Source organism: Trichomycterus rosablanca, chromosome 5 (genome assembly GCF_030014385.1).
Source record: "Trichomycterus rosablanca isolate fTriRos1 chromosome 5, fTriRos1.hap1, whole genome shotgun sequence".
NCBI classification, from domain to species: domain Eukaryota; kingdom Metazoa; phylum Chordata; class Actinopteri; order Siluriformes; family Trichomycteridae; genus Trichomycterus; species Trichomycterus rosablanca.
The window spans coordinates 10,864,584-10,879,397 of record NC_085992.1 but is presented as its reverse complement, the minus strand read 5'-3'; the positions used below and the strand labels follow the sequence as shown (position 1 = coordinate 10,879,397).

General features: G+C 38.1%; 4 non-coding genes and 1 pseudogene across 4 annotated transcripts; 2 read left to right on the top strand and 3 right to left on the bottom strand.

Annotated features, from left to right (window-relative positions):
• Nucleotides 1–3,087: 3,087 nt before the first annotated feature.
• LOC134315405 (5S ribosomal RNA) lies at nt 3,088–3,196 on the bottom strand (annotated as a pseudogene).
• A 402-nt stretch (nt 3,197–3,598) lies between these two features.
• LOC134315713 (5S ribosomal RNA) lies at nt 3,599–3,717 on the top strand. The gene has a single exon (XR_010012775.1). It is a non-coding gene; the product is annotated as a 5S ribosomal RNA (ribosomal RNA).
• Nucleotides 3,718–7,380: 3,663 nt separating this feature from the next.
• Nucleotides 7,381–7,499, top strand: LOC134315327 (5S ribosomal RNA). The gene has a single exon (XR_010012480.1). It is a non-coding gene; the product is annotated as a 5S ribosomal RNA (ribosomal RNA).
• A 1,120-nt stretch (nt 7,500–8,619) lies between these two features.
• Nucleotides 8,620–8,738, bottom strand: LOC134315597 (5S ribosomal RNA). The gene has a single exon (XR_010012664.1). It is a non-coding gene; the product is annotated as a 5S ribosomal RNA (ribosomal RNA).
• A 3,593-nt stretch (nt 8,739–12,331) lies between these two features.
• On the bottom strand, nt 12,332–12,450 carry LOC134315831 (5S ribosomal RNA). The gene has a single exon (XR_010012888.1). It is a non-coding gene; the product is annotated as a 5S ribosomal RNA (ribosomal RNA).
• Nucleotides 12,451–14,814: the final 2,364 nt, after the last annotated feature.

The window sequence follows — 14,814 nt, the reverse complement described above, 5'->3', positions numbered from 1 at the left end:
GCAGTGAGGAACTACAGCATAGCCAGAGAGCAGAAAAGGTGTAGTTAGAGTTCAGAGCCTCTGCTTCGTTAGTAACGCCGTTTAAGAAGAGATTGTGGGCCCATCTCAAATGTCGCCTATGCCCTACTTAGGGTACTTCCTAACAGTACAAAACATTTCTTTTAACAGTCACTGAATGATTAATAAGTAGTTATCTAAGCTACTGTTGGATATCAGGGGCTATAAACCAGCCGTTTTAAGGACGATTTTTGTAAAAGTTCTATGATGTCATGTCCAACATAGTGCACTACATAGGGCGGTGGATATAATTTGAGATGGTACCTACCATTAGTCTCTGCTCTTCAGAAAAAAGTAAACACTATCTTGTCCTCTATAATACAGAAAGGAAAATGCAGGTGTTCAGGACATTTTTTAGAGTGATTATGTGCATAGCTCACATGGTTAATTTCCCTTGTCAACATATTTGTATTTACACATGCGATTTATTTCTTTGCACTAATTTGGAATAAACGTGAATCACGTGTGAATAAAAGTGCGAAAAAAGCATATTTACCAGTGATAAAGGTTTAATGAAAGAAAGGTTTAATTTTATTTCTTGCGGTTTAATGAGACAGGATGGGGAAATCCAATAGAACCATTTAAGAAATTGTAAATTTTAAGAAATATTGTAGAATTTGTAATTGTGTGTGATAGATGGATAGAACTATTAATCCAAAGGAAAGTGTTGAACATATATACAGTGTATCACAAAAGTGAGTACACCCCTCACATTTCTGCAGATATTTAAGTATATCTTTTCATGGGACAACACTGACAAAATGACACTTTGACACAATGAAAAGTAGTCTGTGTGCAGCTTATATAACAGTGTAAATTTATTATTCCCTCAAAATAACTCAATATACAGCCATTAATGTCTAAACCACCGGCAACAAAAGTGAGTACACCCCTTAGTGAAAGTTCCTGAAGTGTCAATATTTTGTGTGGCCACCTTTATTTCCCAGAACTGCCTTAACTCTCCTGGGCATGGAGTTTACCAGAGCTTCACAGGTTGCCACTGGAATGCTTTTCCACTCCTCCATGACGACATCACGGAGCTGGCGGATATTCGAGACTTTGCGCTCCTCCACCTTCCGCTTGAGGATGCCCCAAAGATGTTCTATTGGGTTTAGGTCTGGAGACATGCTTGGCCAGTCCATCACCTTTACCCTCAGCCTCTTCAATAAAGCAGTGGTCGTCTTAGAGGTGTGTTTGGGGTCATTATCATGCTGGAACACTGCCCTGCGACCCAGTTTCCGGAGGGAGGGGATCATGCTCTGCTTCAGTATTTCACAGTACATATTGGAGTTCATGTGTCCCTCAATGAAATGTAACTCCCCAACACCTGCTGCACTCATGCAGCCCCAGACGATAGCATTCCCACCACCATGCTTGACTGTAGGCATGACACACTTATCTTTGTACTCCTCACCTGATTGCCGCCACACATGCTTGAGACCATCTGAACCAAACAAATTAATCTTGGTCTCATCAGACCATAGGACATGGTTCCAGTAATCCATGTCCTTTGTTGACATGTCTTCAGCAAACAGTTTGCGGGCTTTCTTGTGTAGAGACTTCAGAAGAGGCTTCCTTCTGGGGTGACAGCCATGCAGACCAATTTGATGTAGTGTGCGGCGTATGGTCTGAGCACTGACAGGCTGACCCCCCACCTTTTCAATCTCTGCAGCAATGCTGACAGCACTCCTGCCTATCTTTCAAAGACAGCAGTTGGATGTGACGCTGAGCACGTGCACTCAGCTTCTTTGGACGACCAACGCGAGGTCTGTTCTGAGTGGACCCTGCTCTTTTAAAACGCTGGATGATCTTGGCCACTGTGCTGCAGCTCAGTTTCATGGTGTTGGCAATCTTCTTGTAGCCTTGGCCATCTTCATGTAGCGCAACAATTCGTCTTTTAAGTGACCAGTACTTTCAGTGACCAGTATGAGAGAGTGTGAGAGCTGTACTACTAAATTGAACACACCTGCTCCCTATGCACACCTGAGACCTAGTAACACTAACAAATCACATGACATTTTGGAGGGAAAATGACAAGCAGTGCTCAATTTGGACATTTAGGGGTGTAGTCTCTTAGGGGTGTACTCACTTTTGTTGCCGGTGGTTTAGACATTAATGGCTGTATATTGAGTTATTTTGAGGGAAGAATAAATTTACACTTATATAAGCTGCACACAGACTACTTTTCATTGTGTCAAAGTGTCATTTTGTCAGTGTTGTCCCATGAAAAGATATACTTAAATATCTGCAGAAATGTGAGGGGTGATACACTGTATATATATATTTGTTTGTAGTTATTTTTTTTATTATTTTAATTTTTATTATAGTGAGTTATTAACTTTAGTGGTAAGATAGATGAAAATTATTAATATCAATCATCTAACATTTGATTAGGGGGTGATATGTGTGGCGCGATGTGCTTGTAGTGGGCTGGTCAAGAAAAAAGTAAAACTCTTAAGTGAAGGACCAAAGCAATTCATTCATTTATAGACGGTGGTGTTTATGCTTTTACGCTTTACCCTGTAAACAGTTTTCAAAAAAGAAATGATTTAAATTTCAACAAACACGACAACAAATAATCAAAAATATAACAACAATAATAAAAAATAAGTGAATAATAATAATAATAATAATAATAATGTCACAAATCTATACCACATCTGCAAGATGTAACTTATTTCGAGCACCACTAGATGGGGATGATGTCTGTACATAATTTTGAACTCCACTTTAAAAGTCACTTAAATGTTGAAGATTTTAATTCGGCTTTTCAGTATAGTTAATAATAAATACAATTCAGGGAAACGTTTGATTTTCTAAAGAAGGAAAACAAAGTTATTCGTGTTTTTTTTTTCACTTTTTAAATTTACATAATTTCCTTTCGTACGGCCAGGATGGATAAGTGTTTTACTCTACTCAGAATGAAAGTGTCAGCTGGCCTTTTTCTTCACGTATTGCTTTGATGATGAAGAAAAAAAGAAAATTTTCGGCTCCTTCGGCAGGAGGTTGAAGTAAAGATGTGTGAGGAAAAGCTTACAGCACCTGGTATTCCCAGGCGGTCTCCCATCCAAGTACTAACCAGGCCCGACCCTGCTTAGCTTCCGAGATCGGGCGTTCTCAGGGTGGTGTGGCCGTAAGCGAATAGCTTCACTTTTATAGTCGTCTATCATTCAGTCTTTCACTTCGATATGTTTGGATTATTTGTTGTCGGGTTTTTTTTTTTAATCTGTTTATAGCGTAAAAGCATAAACACCACCATCTATAAATGAATGAATTGCTTTGGTCCTCCACTTGAGACTTTTGTTTAAGTAAACAGCGCTTTAAATATGACGAGCTTGATTAGTTTATAAAGGCTCCCCCGTCCCAAGTGTTTTTGTAAGATGTTGCAGGCGTGAAATGACGACTTTTCTGGTACATAGGAACTATGAAACGCTTTTTAAAATGGGGCGTGTAGAATAGAGAAAGAAAAAGACTAAACCTCGCGAAGTGAAAGACTGAATGATGGACGACTATAAAAGTGAAGCTATTTGCAGTGTCTCTTGCTTACGGCCACACCACCCTGAGAACGCCCGATCTCGTCCGATCTCGGAAGCTAAGCAGGATCGGGCCTGGTTAGTACTTGGATGGGAGACCGCCTGGGAATACCAGGTGCTGTAAGCTTTTCCTCACACATCTTTACTTCAACCTCCTGCCGAAGGAGCCGAACATTTTCTTTTTTTCTTCATCATCAAAGCAATACGTGAAGAAAAAGGCCAGCTGACACTTTCATTCTGAGTAGAGTAAAACACTTATCCATCCTGGCCGTACGAAAGGAAATTATTTTATAAATACAACTTTAAAAAAATAAACGAATAACTTGTTTTCCTGCGTTAGAAAGTAAAACGTTTCCCTGGATTGTATTTATTATTAACTATACTGAAAAGCCGAATTAAAATCTTCAACATTTAAGTGACTTTTAAAGTGGAGTTCAAAATTATGTACAGACATCATCCCCACCTAGTGGTGCTAGAAATAAGTTACATCTTGCAGATGTGGTATAGATTTGTGACATTTTTATTATTATTATTCACTTATTTTTTTATTGTTGTTGTTATATTTGTAATTATTTGTTGTTGTGTTTGTTACGGTGACTGAGAAGTGCAAAACAAATTAACAAAAACAAAATTAAAAAAATGACAAAATTAGAAAACAAAATTACAAAAAACAAAAACAAATTTACAACAAAAACAAATTTACAAGAGGTGAAACACTTTTACCAATGTCGAATCAAATTTACAAACAGCCGATCAGACGGAAAGGGTAGGTACAAGGCAAGGCAAGGCAAGGCAAGTTTATTTGTATAGCACCTTTCATACACAGTGGCAATTCAAAGTGCTTTACATAAGGAAAAAATAATAATTAAAAGCATTAAAACATTCCTGAGATCTAAAACCTCAGAAAGACTTCTTGCAAACATTTAGTTACAATTAAGAAAACATGAAATTCAAACAAAGAGAGATAAAAAAATTAAAAGAATATAATATATATAAAATATACCCTACAATTTAGGAAATATGAAGTTAAAACAAGAGAGATAAGCAATTAAGAACAAGACTAAAATAAAATATAGTAAAATATACCCTACAATTTAGAGAATATTAAATTAAAACAAGAGAGATACATATTATTATAAGGGATTAATTATACATATTAACGGGGAAATTACAATACTAAATACAGTACTAAGACTATCCCACAGACTGACAGCAGACAAAGTAACTTATACTACCGGTCGTCACCAATAGTACAGTGTTCCAGTTCTACTGCCACACAGTGACGCTCATATAGCGATTTCGTCCATGGTGATATCTCTGTCCTGCATAGACAGGCGTCCCAGACGTCTTTACTGTTCATCCTTAAACTACGGGTCAGGTGGAACACACAGCGTCACCTTTTCTATGGGCCAGACGGTATCACACAGCGTCGTCTGATTCCCACCGGGGTGGAACAATACACAGGAAGTGCTTGATGCTTACCTGCTGTCAATCAAACTGTTTCTCAGGGGGTAAAGTGGACGGAGTTTGTGATGTTAACGCTAAACAATGTTTTGTCCATTTTGTGGAAATCATTTTATCCAGTTGACCCGCTTTTGTTTTTCTTGTGGGAAGTTCTTAGATTGTTTAAAAATGCAGACGTTTAGACGTCGCCTGTGCATCTCTATCTACCGTCCACTCTTCTAAACATCTAAGGAATTCTCACAAGAAAAAACAAAACGGCCCAACTGGCTGAAATTGAAAAAGGACGGAACATTTGATACCGAGGTTTCGAAGCTTGTTTCACTTTTGTAACACTCGACTCAGTGTATCGGAGCTTGTATTAAACCAGCAGGAATGTGCAGGACTGATTTAAAGCTTTGGTGCTGTCTTTTATCTCACTGCCTATTTAAGAGACATTCAAACCCCTGATCACTTTCCGAGTCTCAGAGAATTGTACATGACAGATTTTAACGCAATGCTTTATTAAAGTAAAGATACTTATTTGCAGATGAAAACAAATATTTGGTGATCTATTAAGCCTGCAATGCATTTTTAAAGCAACCAGGTGTCACTCTGCTCTAATGTTCACTTTCAATGCTTCAAATCATTTTCAGCACAATCAGGAAAAAGCTTCAGAAGCTTTAATGAGGCCTCATTTAAGCAATAGAACACGAGAGGGAGTGTGTTATCGCAAATAACATCACGGCAGTGATTCGGTCGGATGTTATTCGCGATAACACACGACCTCAAGTGTTCTATTGCTTTTATACAACAGTTTTTACAAAATAAAGAAAGAAAATAAATCAAAGAAGCCCTGAATTTCATAATAAATATGCTTTAATATTGACAATACCTTCCGCCAAAAAGTAGTTTAGAATATAAAGTTTAACACTACAAAGCAGACATCCCAAGTTGCAAAAACTAATTTCAGGGAGGTAAGAACAACAAGAAGAAAAAGTCAAGAACCTCCGAAGAGAAAAAAAAGAAACAAAAAACATCTTGCACACACCAAAGGATATACGTAGGTGAGAACAGAACTTTTAGGAGCTGCTAACTGGGCTATTAAGCTAACTGTTCGCGTTACAAACACATTAATGTTCCCTACATAGTGCACTAGACAATATATTAGACAATTGATTTATGTTCCCTACACAGTGCGCTAGATTGTATATCAGATAACGGATTTAAAACGCAATCGGGAATAAAGTCTGTGTCGCCTGCGTGCGCGTTTGTGTGCATGAAGCTTGTCGTTACTGGCAACGCGTCAGCGGAGTAATACAGTTATGGTGTGAAAAGACCGTGCTGTTATCACGAATATCAGCACGGTTAGAACGCTTCTCAACCAATCAGATTGTAAGGTCGGAACAACCTGTTGTATAACTGCCCATCACCATTGTTTACCGTTACCATCACACCATTCACCATTCAAACTCCATTCACTTTAACCCCGCTAAACAGTTTGATTGACAACAGATAAGCATCAAGCACTTCCTGTGTATTGTACCTACCCTTTCCGTCAGATCGGCAGTTTGTAAATTTGTTTTGTAAAAGTGTTTCACCTATAATAATAATAATGTCACAAATGTATACCACATCTACAAGATGTAACTTATTTCTAGCACCACTAGATGGGGATGATGTCTGTACATAATTTTAAACTCCATTTTAAAAGTCACTTCAACGTTTAATATTGTAATTTAGTTTTTCAGTAAGGTAACAAATACAATCCAGTAAAAAGTTTCGGTTACACATTGACTTTTTTGTTATATTTATAAAATAATTTCCTTTCGTACGGCCAGGATGGATAAGTGTTTTACTCTACTCAGAATGAAAGTGTCAGCTGGCCTTTTTCTTCACGTATTGCTTTGATGATGAAGAAAAAAAGAAAATTTTCGGCTCCTTTGGCAGGAGGATTCACTTTTATAGTCGTCTATCATTCAGTCTTTCACTTCGATATGTTTGGATTATTTGTTGTCGGGTTTTTTTTTTAAATCTGTTTATAGCGTAAAAGCATAAACACCACCGTCTATAAATGAATGAATTGCTTTGGTCCTCCACTTGAGACTTTTGTTTAAGTAAACAGCGCTTTAAATATGACGAGCTTGATTCGTTTATAAAGGCTCCCCCGTCCCAAGTGTTTTTGTAAGATGTTGCAGGCATGAAATGACGACTTTTCTGGTACATAGGAACTATGAAACGCTTTTTAAAATGGGGTTTGTAGAATAGAGAAAGAAAAAGACTAAACCTCGCGAAGTGAAAGACTGAATGATGGACGACTATAAAAGTGAAGCTATTTGCAGTGTCTCTCGCTTACGGCCACACCACCCTGAGAACGCCCGATCTCGTCCGATCTCGGAAGCTAAGCAGGGTCGGGCCTGGTTAGTACTTGGATGGGAGACCGCCTGGGAATACCAGGTGCTGTAAGCTTTTCCTCACACATCTTTACATCAACCTCCTGCCGAAGGAGCCGAACATTTTCTTTTTTTCTTCATCATCAAAGCAATACGTGAAGAAAAAGACCAGCTGACACTTTCATTCTGAGTAGAGTAAAACACTTATCCATCCTGGCCGTACGAAAGGAAATTATTTTATAAATACAACTTTAAAAAAATCAACGAATAACTTTGTTTTCCTTCTTTAGAAAATCAAACGTTTCCCTGAATTGTATTTATTATTAACTATACTGAAAAGCCGAATTAAAATCTTCAACATTTAGGTGACTTTTAAAGTTGAGTTCAAAATTATGTACAGACATCATCCCCATCTAGTGGTGCTAGAAATAAGTTACATCTTGCAGATGTGGTATAGATTTGTGACATTTTTATTATTATTATTATTATTCACTTATTTTTTATTATTGTTGTTATATTTTTGATTATTTGTTGTCGTGTTTGTTGGGCTTTTTCTGCACCTCCTTTATGCTTTTTCGATTCTTTCTCCATCTCGCACTCATTCATAGTTCATAGAAATTTTTTTTTAACAAACACGACAACAAATAATCATTGTTTACAGGTTAAAGCGTAAAAGCATAAACACCACCGTCTATAAATGAATGAATTCCTTTGGTCCTTCACTTAAGAGTTTTATTTAAACAGGCACAATGACAAATAATTAAAAAGACAGTAATAAGAAATAAGTGAATAATAATAATAATAATGTCACAAATCTATACCACATCTGCAAGATGTAACTTATTTCTAGCACCACTAGATGGGGATGATGTCTGTACATAATTTTGAACTCCACTTTAAAAGTCACTTAAATGTTGAAGATTTTAATTCGGCTTTTCAGTATAGTTAATAATAAATACAATTCAGGGAAACGTTTGATTTTCTAAAGAAGGAAAACAAAGTTATTCGTGTGTTTTTTTTCACTTTTTAAATTTACATAATTTCCTTTCGTACGGCCAGGATGGATAAGTGTTTTACTCTACTCAGAATGAAAGTGTCAGCTGGCCTTTTTCTTCACGTATTGCTTTGATGATGAAGAAAAAAAGAAAATTTTTGTCTCCTTCGGCAGGAGGTTGATGTAAAGATGTGTGAGGAAAAGCTTACAGCACCTGGTATTCCCAGGCGGTCTCCCATCCAAGTACTAACCAGGCCCGACCCTGCTTAGCTTCCGAGATCAGACGAGATCGGGCGTTCTCAGGGTGGTGTGGCCGTAAGCGAGAGACACTGCAAATAGCTTCACTTTTATAGTCGTCTATCATTCAGTCTTTCACTTCGCGAGGTTTAGATTATTTGCTGTCGTGTGCAGGGATGGACTGGTCATCGGGAGGGTCGGGAGTTTTCCCGGTGGGCCGCTCTGTATGTGGGCCGCTGAGGGAGTGAAAAATAAATTCAGTTTTAAATATTCCTGAATAATAATCCTGAAGTGTGCATTGGCCCATCACAGTATCCTCGCTGCATGTCCATTGGCCAATCACAGAAATGTCCCTCCCCCAGGATAAACCGTAATCACAACCACCAGTACAAAAACTATGAATGAGTGCGAGATGGAGAAAGGGTCGAAAAAGCGTAAAGGAGGTGCAGAAAAAGCCCGTGATAAAAAAAATTAAATAAAAATAAATAAATAAAAAAAACAGAAAAAGCTGCAAGCAGATGCAGAAAAGTGCAGGAAACTGGACAACCTGTTTGGCAGTGAGGAACTACAGCATAGCCAGAGAGCAGAAAAGGTGTAGTTAGAGTTCAGAGCTTCTGCTTCGTTAGTAACGCCGTTTAAGAAGAGACTGTGGGCCCATCTCAAATGTCGCCTATGCCCTACTTAGGGTACTTCCTAACCGTACAAACCAGTTCTTTTAACAGTCACTGAATGATTAATAAGTAGTTATCTAAGCTACTGTTGGATATCAGGGACTTTAAACCAGCCGTTTTAAGGACGATTTTTGTAAAAGTTCTATGATGTCATGTCCAACATAGTGCACTACATAGGGCGGTGGATATAATTTGAGATGGTACCATTAGTCTCTGCTCTTCAGAAAAAAGTAAACACTATCTTGTCCTCTATAATACAGAAAGGAAAATGCAGGTGTTCAGGACATTTTTTAGAGTGATTATGTGCATATCTCACATGGTTAATTTCCCTTGTCAACATATTTGTATTTACACATGCGATTTATTTCTTTGCACTAACTTGGAACAAACGTGAATCACGTGTGAATAAAAGTGCGAAAAAAGCATATTTACCAGTGTTAAAGGTTTAATGAAAGAAAGGTTTAATTTTATTTCTTGCGGTTTAATGAGACAGGATGGGGAAATCCAATAGAACCATTTAAGAAATTGTAAATTTTAAGAAATATTGTAGAATTTGTAATTGTGTGTGATAGATGGATAGAACTATTAATCCCAAAGGAAAGTGTTGAACATATATACAGTGTATCACAAAAGTGAGTACACCCCTCACATTTCTGCAGATATTTAAGTATATCTTTTCATGGGACAACACTGACAAAATGACACTTTGACACAATGAAAAGTAGTCTGTGTGCAGCTTATATAACAGTGTAAATTTATTCTTCCCTCAAAATAACTCAATATACAGCCATTAATGTCTAAACCACCGGCAACAAAAGTGAGTACACCCCTTAGTGAAAGTTCCTGAAGTGTCAATATTTTGTGTGGCCACCATTATTTCCCAGAACTGCCTTAACTCTCCTGGGCATGGAGTTTACCAGAGCTTCACAGGTTGCCACTGGAATGCTTTTCCACTCCTCCATGACGACATCACGGAGCTGGCGGATATTCGAGACTTTGCGCTCCTCCACCTTCCGCTTGAGGATGCCCCAAAGATGTTCTATTGGGTTTAGGTCTGGAGACATGCTTGGCCAGTCCATCACCTTTACCCTCAGCCTCTTCAATAAAGCAGTGGTCGTCTTAGAGGTGTGTTTGGGGTCATTATCATGCTGGAACACTGCCCTGCGACCCAGTTTCCGGAGGGAGGGGATCATGCTCTGCTTCAGTATTTCACAGTACATATTGGAGTTCATGTGTCCCTCAATGAAATGTAACTCCCCAACACCTGCTGCACTCATGCAGCCCCAGACCATGGCATTCCCACCACCATGCTTGACTGTAGGCATGACACACTTATCTTTGTACTCCTCACCTGATTGCCGCCACACATGCTTGAGACCATCTGAACCAAACAAATTAATCTTGGTCTCATCAGACCATAGGACATGGTTCCAGTAATCCATGTCCTTTGTTGACATGTCTTCAGCAAACTGTTTGCGGGCTTTCTTGTGTAGAGACTTCAGAAGAGGCTTCCTTCTGGGGTGACAGCCATGCAGACCAATTTGATGTAGTGTGCGGCGTATGGTCTGAGCACTGACAGGCTGACCCCCCCACCTTTTCAATCTCTGCAGCAATGCTGACAGCACTCCTGCGCCTATCTTTCAAAGACAGCAGTTGGATGTGACGCTGAGCACGTGCACTCAGCTTCTTTGGACGACCAACGCGAGGTCTGTTCTGAGTGGACCCTGCTCTTTTAAAACGCTGGATGATCTTGGCCACTGTGCTGCAGCTCAGTTTCATGGTGTTGGCAATCTTCTTGTAGCCTTGGCCATCTTCATGTAGCGAAACAATTCGTCTTTTAAGATCCTCAGAGAGTTCTTTGCCATGAGGTGCCATGTTGGAACTTTCAGTGACCAGTATGAGAGAGTGTGAGAGCTGTACTACTAAATTGAACACACCTGCTCCCTATGCACACCTGAGACCTAGTAACACTAACGAGTCACATGACATTTTGGAGGGAAAATGACAAGCAGTGCTCAATTTGGACATTTAGGGGTGTAGTCTCTTAGGGGTGTACTCACTTTTGTTGCCTGTGGTTTAGACATTAATGGCTGTATATTGAGTTATTTTGAGGAAAGAATAAATTTACACTGTTATATAAGCTGCACACAGACTACTTTTCATTGTGTCAAAGTGTCATTTTGTCAGTGTTGTCCCATGAAAAGATATGCTTAAATATCTGCAGAAATGTGAGGGGTGTACTCACTTTTGTGATACAATGTATATATATATTTGTTTGTAGTTATTTTTTTATTATTTTAATTTTTATTATAGTGAGTTATTAACTTTAGTGGTAAGATAGATGAAAATTATTAATATCAATCATCTAACATTTGATTAGGGGGTGATATGTGTGGCGCGATGTGCTTGTAGTGGGCTGGTCAAGAAAAAAGTAAAACTCTTAAGTGAAGGACCAAAGCAATTAATTCATTTATAGATGGTGGTGTTTATGCTTTTACGCTTTAACCTGTAAACAGTTTTCAAAAAAGAAATGATTTAAATTTCAACAAACACGACAACAAATAATCAAAAATATAACAACAATAATAAAAAATAAGTGAATAATAATAATGTCACAAATCTATACCACATCTGCAAGATGTAACTTATTTCTAGCACCACTAGATGGGGATGATGTCTGTACATAATTTTGAACTCCACTTTAAAAGTCACTTAAATGTTGAAGATTTTAATTCGGCTTTTCAGTATAGTTAATAATAAATACAATTCAGGGAAACGTTTGATTTTCTAAAGAAGGAAAACAAAGTTATTCGTTGATTTTTTTAAAGTTGTATTTATAAAATAATTTCCTTTCGTACGGCCAGGATGGATAAGTGTTTTACTCTACTCAGAATGAAAGTGTCAGCTGGCCTTTTTCTTCACGTATTGCTTTGATGATGAAGAAAAAGAGAAAATTTTCGGCTCCTTCGGCAGGAGGTTGAAGTAAAGATGTGTGAGGAAAAGCTTACATTACAGCACCTGGTATTCCCAGGCGGTCTCCCATCCAAGTACTAACCAGGCCCGACCCTGCTTAGCTTCCGAGATCGGACGAGATCGGGCGTTCTCAGGGTGGTGTGGCCGTAAGCGAGAGACGCTGCAAATAGCTTCACTTTTATAGTCGTCAATCATTCAGTCTTTCACTTCGCGAGGTTTAGATTATTTGCTGTCGTGTGCAGGGATGGACTGGTCATCAGGAGGGTCGGGAGTTTTCCCGGTGGGCCGCTCTGTATGTGGGCCGCTGAGGGAGTGAAAAATAAATTCTGTTTTAAATATTCCTGAATAATAATCCTGAAGTGTGCATTGGCCCATCACAGTATCCTCGCTGCATGTCCATTGGCCAATCACAGAAATGTCCCTCCCCCAGGATAAACCGTAATCACAACCACCAGTACAAAAACTATGAATGAGTGCGAGATGGAGAAAGGGTCGAAAAAGCGTAAAGGAGGTGCAGAAAAAGCCCGTGATAAAAATAATTAAATAAAATAAATAAATAAAAAAAACAGAAAAAGCTGCAAGCAGATGCAGAAAAGTGCAGGAAACTGGACAACCTGTTTGGCAGTGAGGAACTACAGCATAGCCAGAGAGCAGAAAAGGTGTAGTTAGAGTTCAGAGCTTCTGCTTCGTTAGTAACGCCGTTTAAGAAGAGACTGTGGGCCCATCTCAAATGTCGCCTATGCCCTACTTAGGGTACTTCCTAACAGTACAAAACATTTCTTTTAACAGTCACTGAATGATTAATAAGTAGTTATCTAAGCTACTGTTGGATATCAGGGACTTTAAACCAGATAGATGAAAACTATTAATATCAATCATCTAACATTTGATTAGGGGGTGATATGTGTGGCGCGATCCAGTCCAAAAGTCCAGGGGTGAATTTTGTTCCCAGTCCAGCTCTGTCTGTATGTATTATGTGATATAATGTAAATTTGTAATGTAATGTAATCATTTCTGTGATAATTGTGATAATGTAATCATAAATGTAATCTAATCGTTAGGGGTGGCGGATCGATCCAAATATCAGTCCTATCGATACCAACAATGGTATTGGAATAGGATCATTACTTTTGCTCAGCTACATACGTTCAGTACGTTTCTCCCGTTTCATTCATAAGAAAGTAGAGATCATGTCCAGTGTTGCCACGCTCCATTTTAAGAATTAAGAATGACGCACGACTTCAGTGGTCTATAACAGTGTTTCTTAACCTTTTTTCAGTCACAGCACCCTTTAAAAGTATGCAAAATCTCAAGTCACCCCAGTCTAAAATGTATTAAAAAACTTACACTCTGCATCCCTTGGACTGCTAACACACACGCACACACACCATAAGGTGTCATTTAGGGAGGGAGGGGTAAACACGACTTACTTTTAATAGGAAACCTGAGCCTGGGATGATGCACACAATCGCCCTATTCTGGCAGGGATGGATGAGAGGCAGAAATGGAGCTCCTGGTCTAGAGCCCTCAGTCGCTCCCTGTACTTGTTCTTGATGTAAGTTAGGCTTGAAAAGCTCAGTTCGCGCCATGAACGAATCAGATTTAACATAATTAAACAAGTTTATAGTTTATTTCTTAGTTATTTGTCATTATACTAAGAGCACTGCTTCTTTTCTGCATGTTCTCTCTGTAGCTCGGTTACGGCTCTCTCAACTCAAACTCAAAAGAAGCTTTATTGGCATGACAAATAAGGACATTTGTATTGCCAAAGCAAGTTAGAGAGAAATAATAAAAATAAAAGTAAGAATAACAAATATATACAAAACAGTTACATGTTCAAAAAAATATAAAATATTAATAAAAACAGTGCAAAATAGTAACAATAAAAATTATAATATTTACAGTAATGAGGTAGTAATAACGATCAGTTTGTGTGTGTGTGTGTGTGTGTGTGTCTCTCTCTCTGTGTGTGTATGTGTGTGTGTGTGTGTGTCTCGCTCGCTCTCCACTTTCCGTTTTCAGATTTGAATTTCGACAGTAAACAGCTCTTATTATGACTGATTAATTCCCTTTACTGATGCGAAGCGGAATGTGTGGATTACAGCAGATAAGAACTGTGCAAAAAAAAAAAAAAAAAAAAAAAAAAAAAAAAAAAAAAATATATATATATATATATATATATATATATATATATATATATATATATATATATATATATATATATATATATATATATATATATATAAAAAAAAATAAAAATAAAAAATATATATATATATGTATATATATATATATATATATACAGGGGTTGGACAAAATAACTGAAACACCTGGTTTTAGACCACAATAATTTATTAGTATGGTGTAGGGCCTCCTTTTGCGGCCAATACAGCGTCAATTCGTCTTGGAAATGACATATACAAGTCCTGCACAGTGGTCAGAGGGATTTTAAGCCATTCTTCTTGCAGGATAGTGGCCAGGTCACTACGTGATGCTGGTGGAGGAAAACGTTTCCT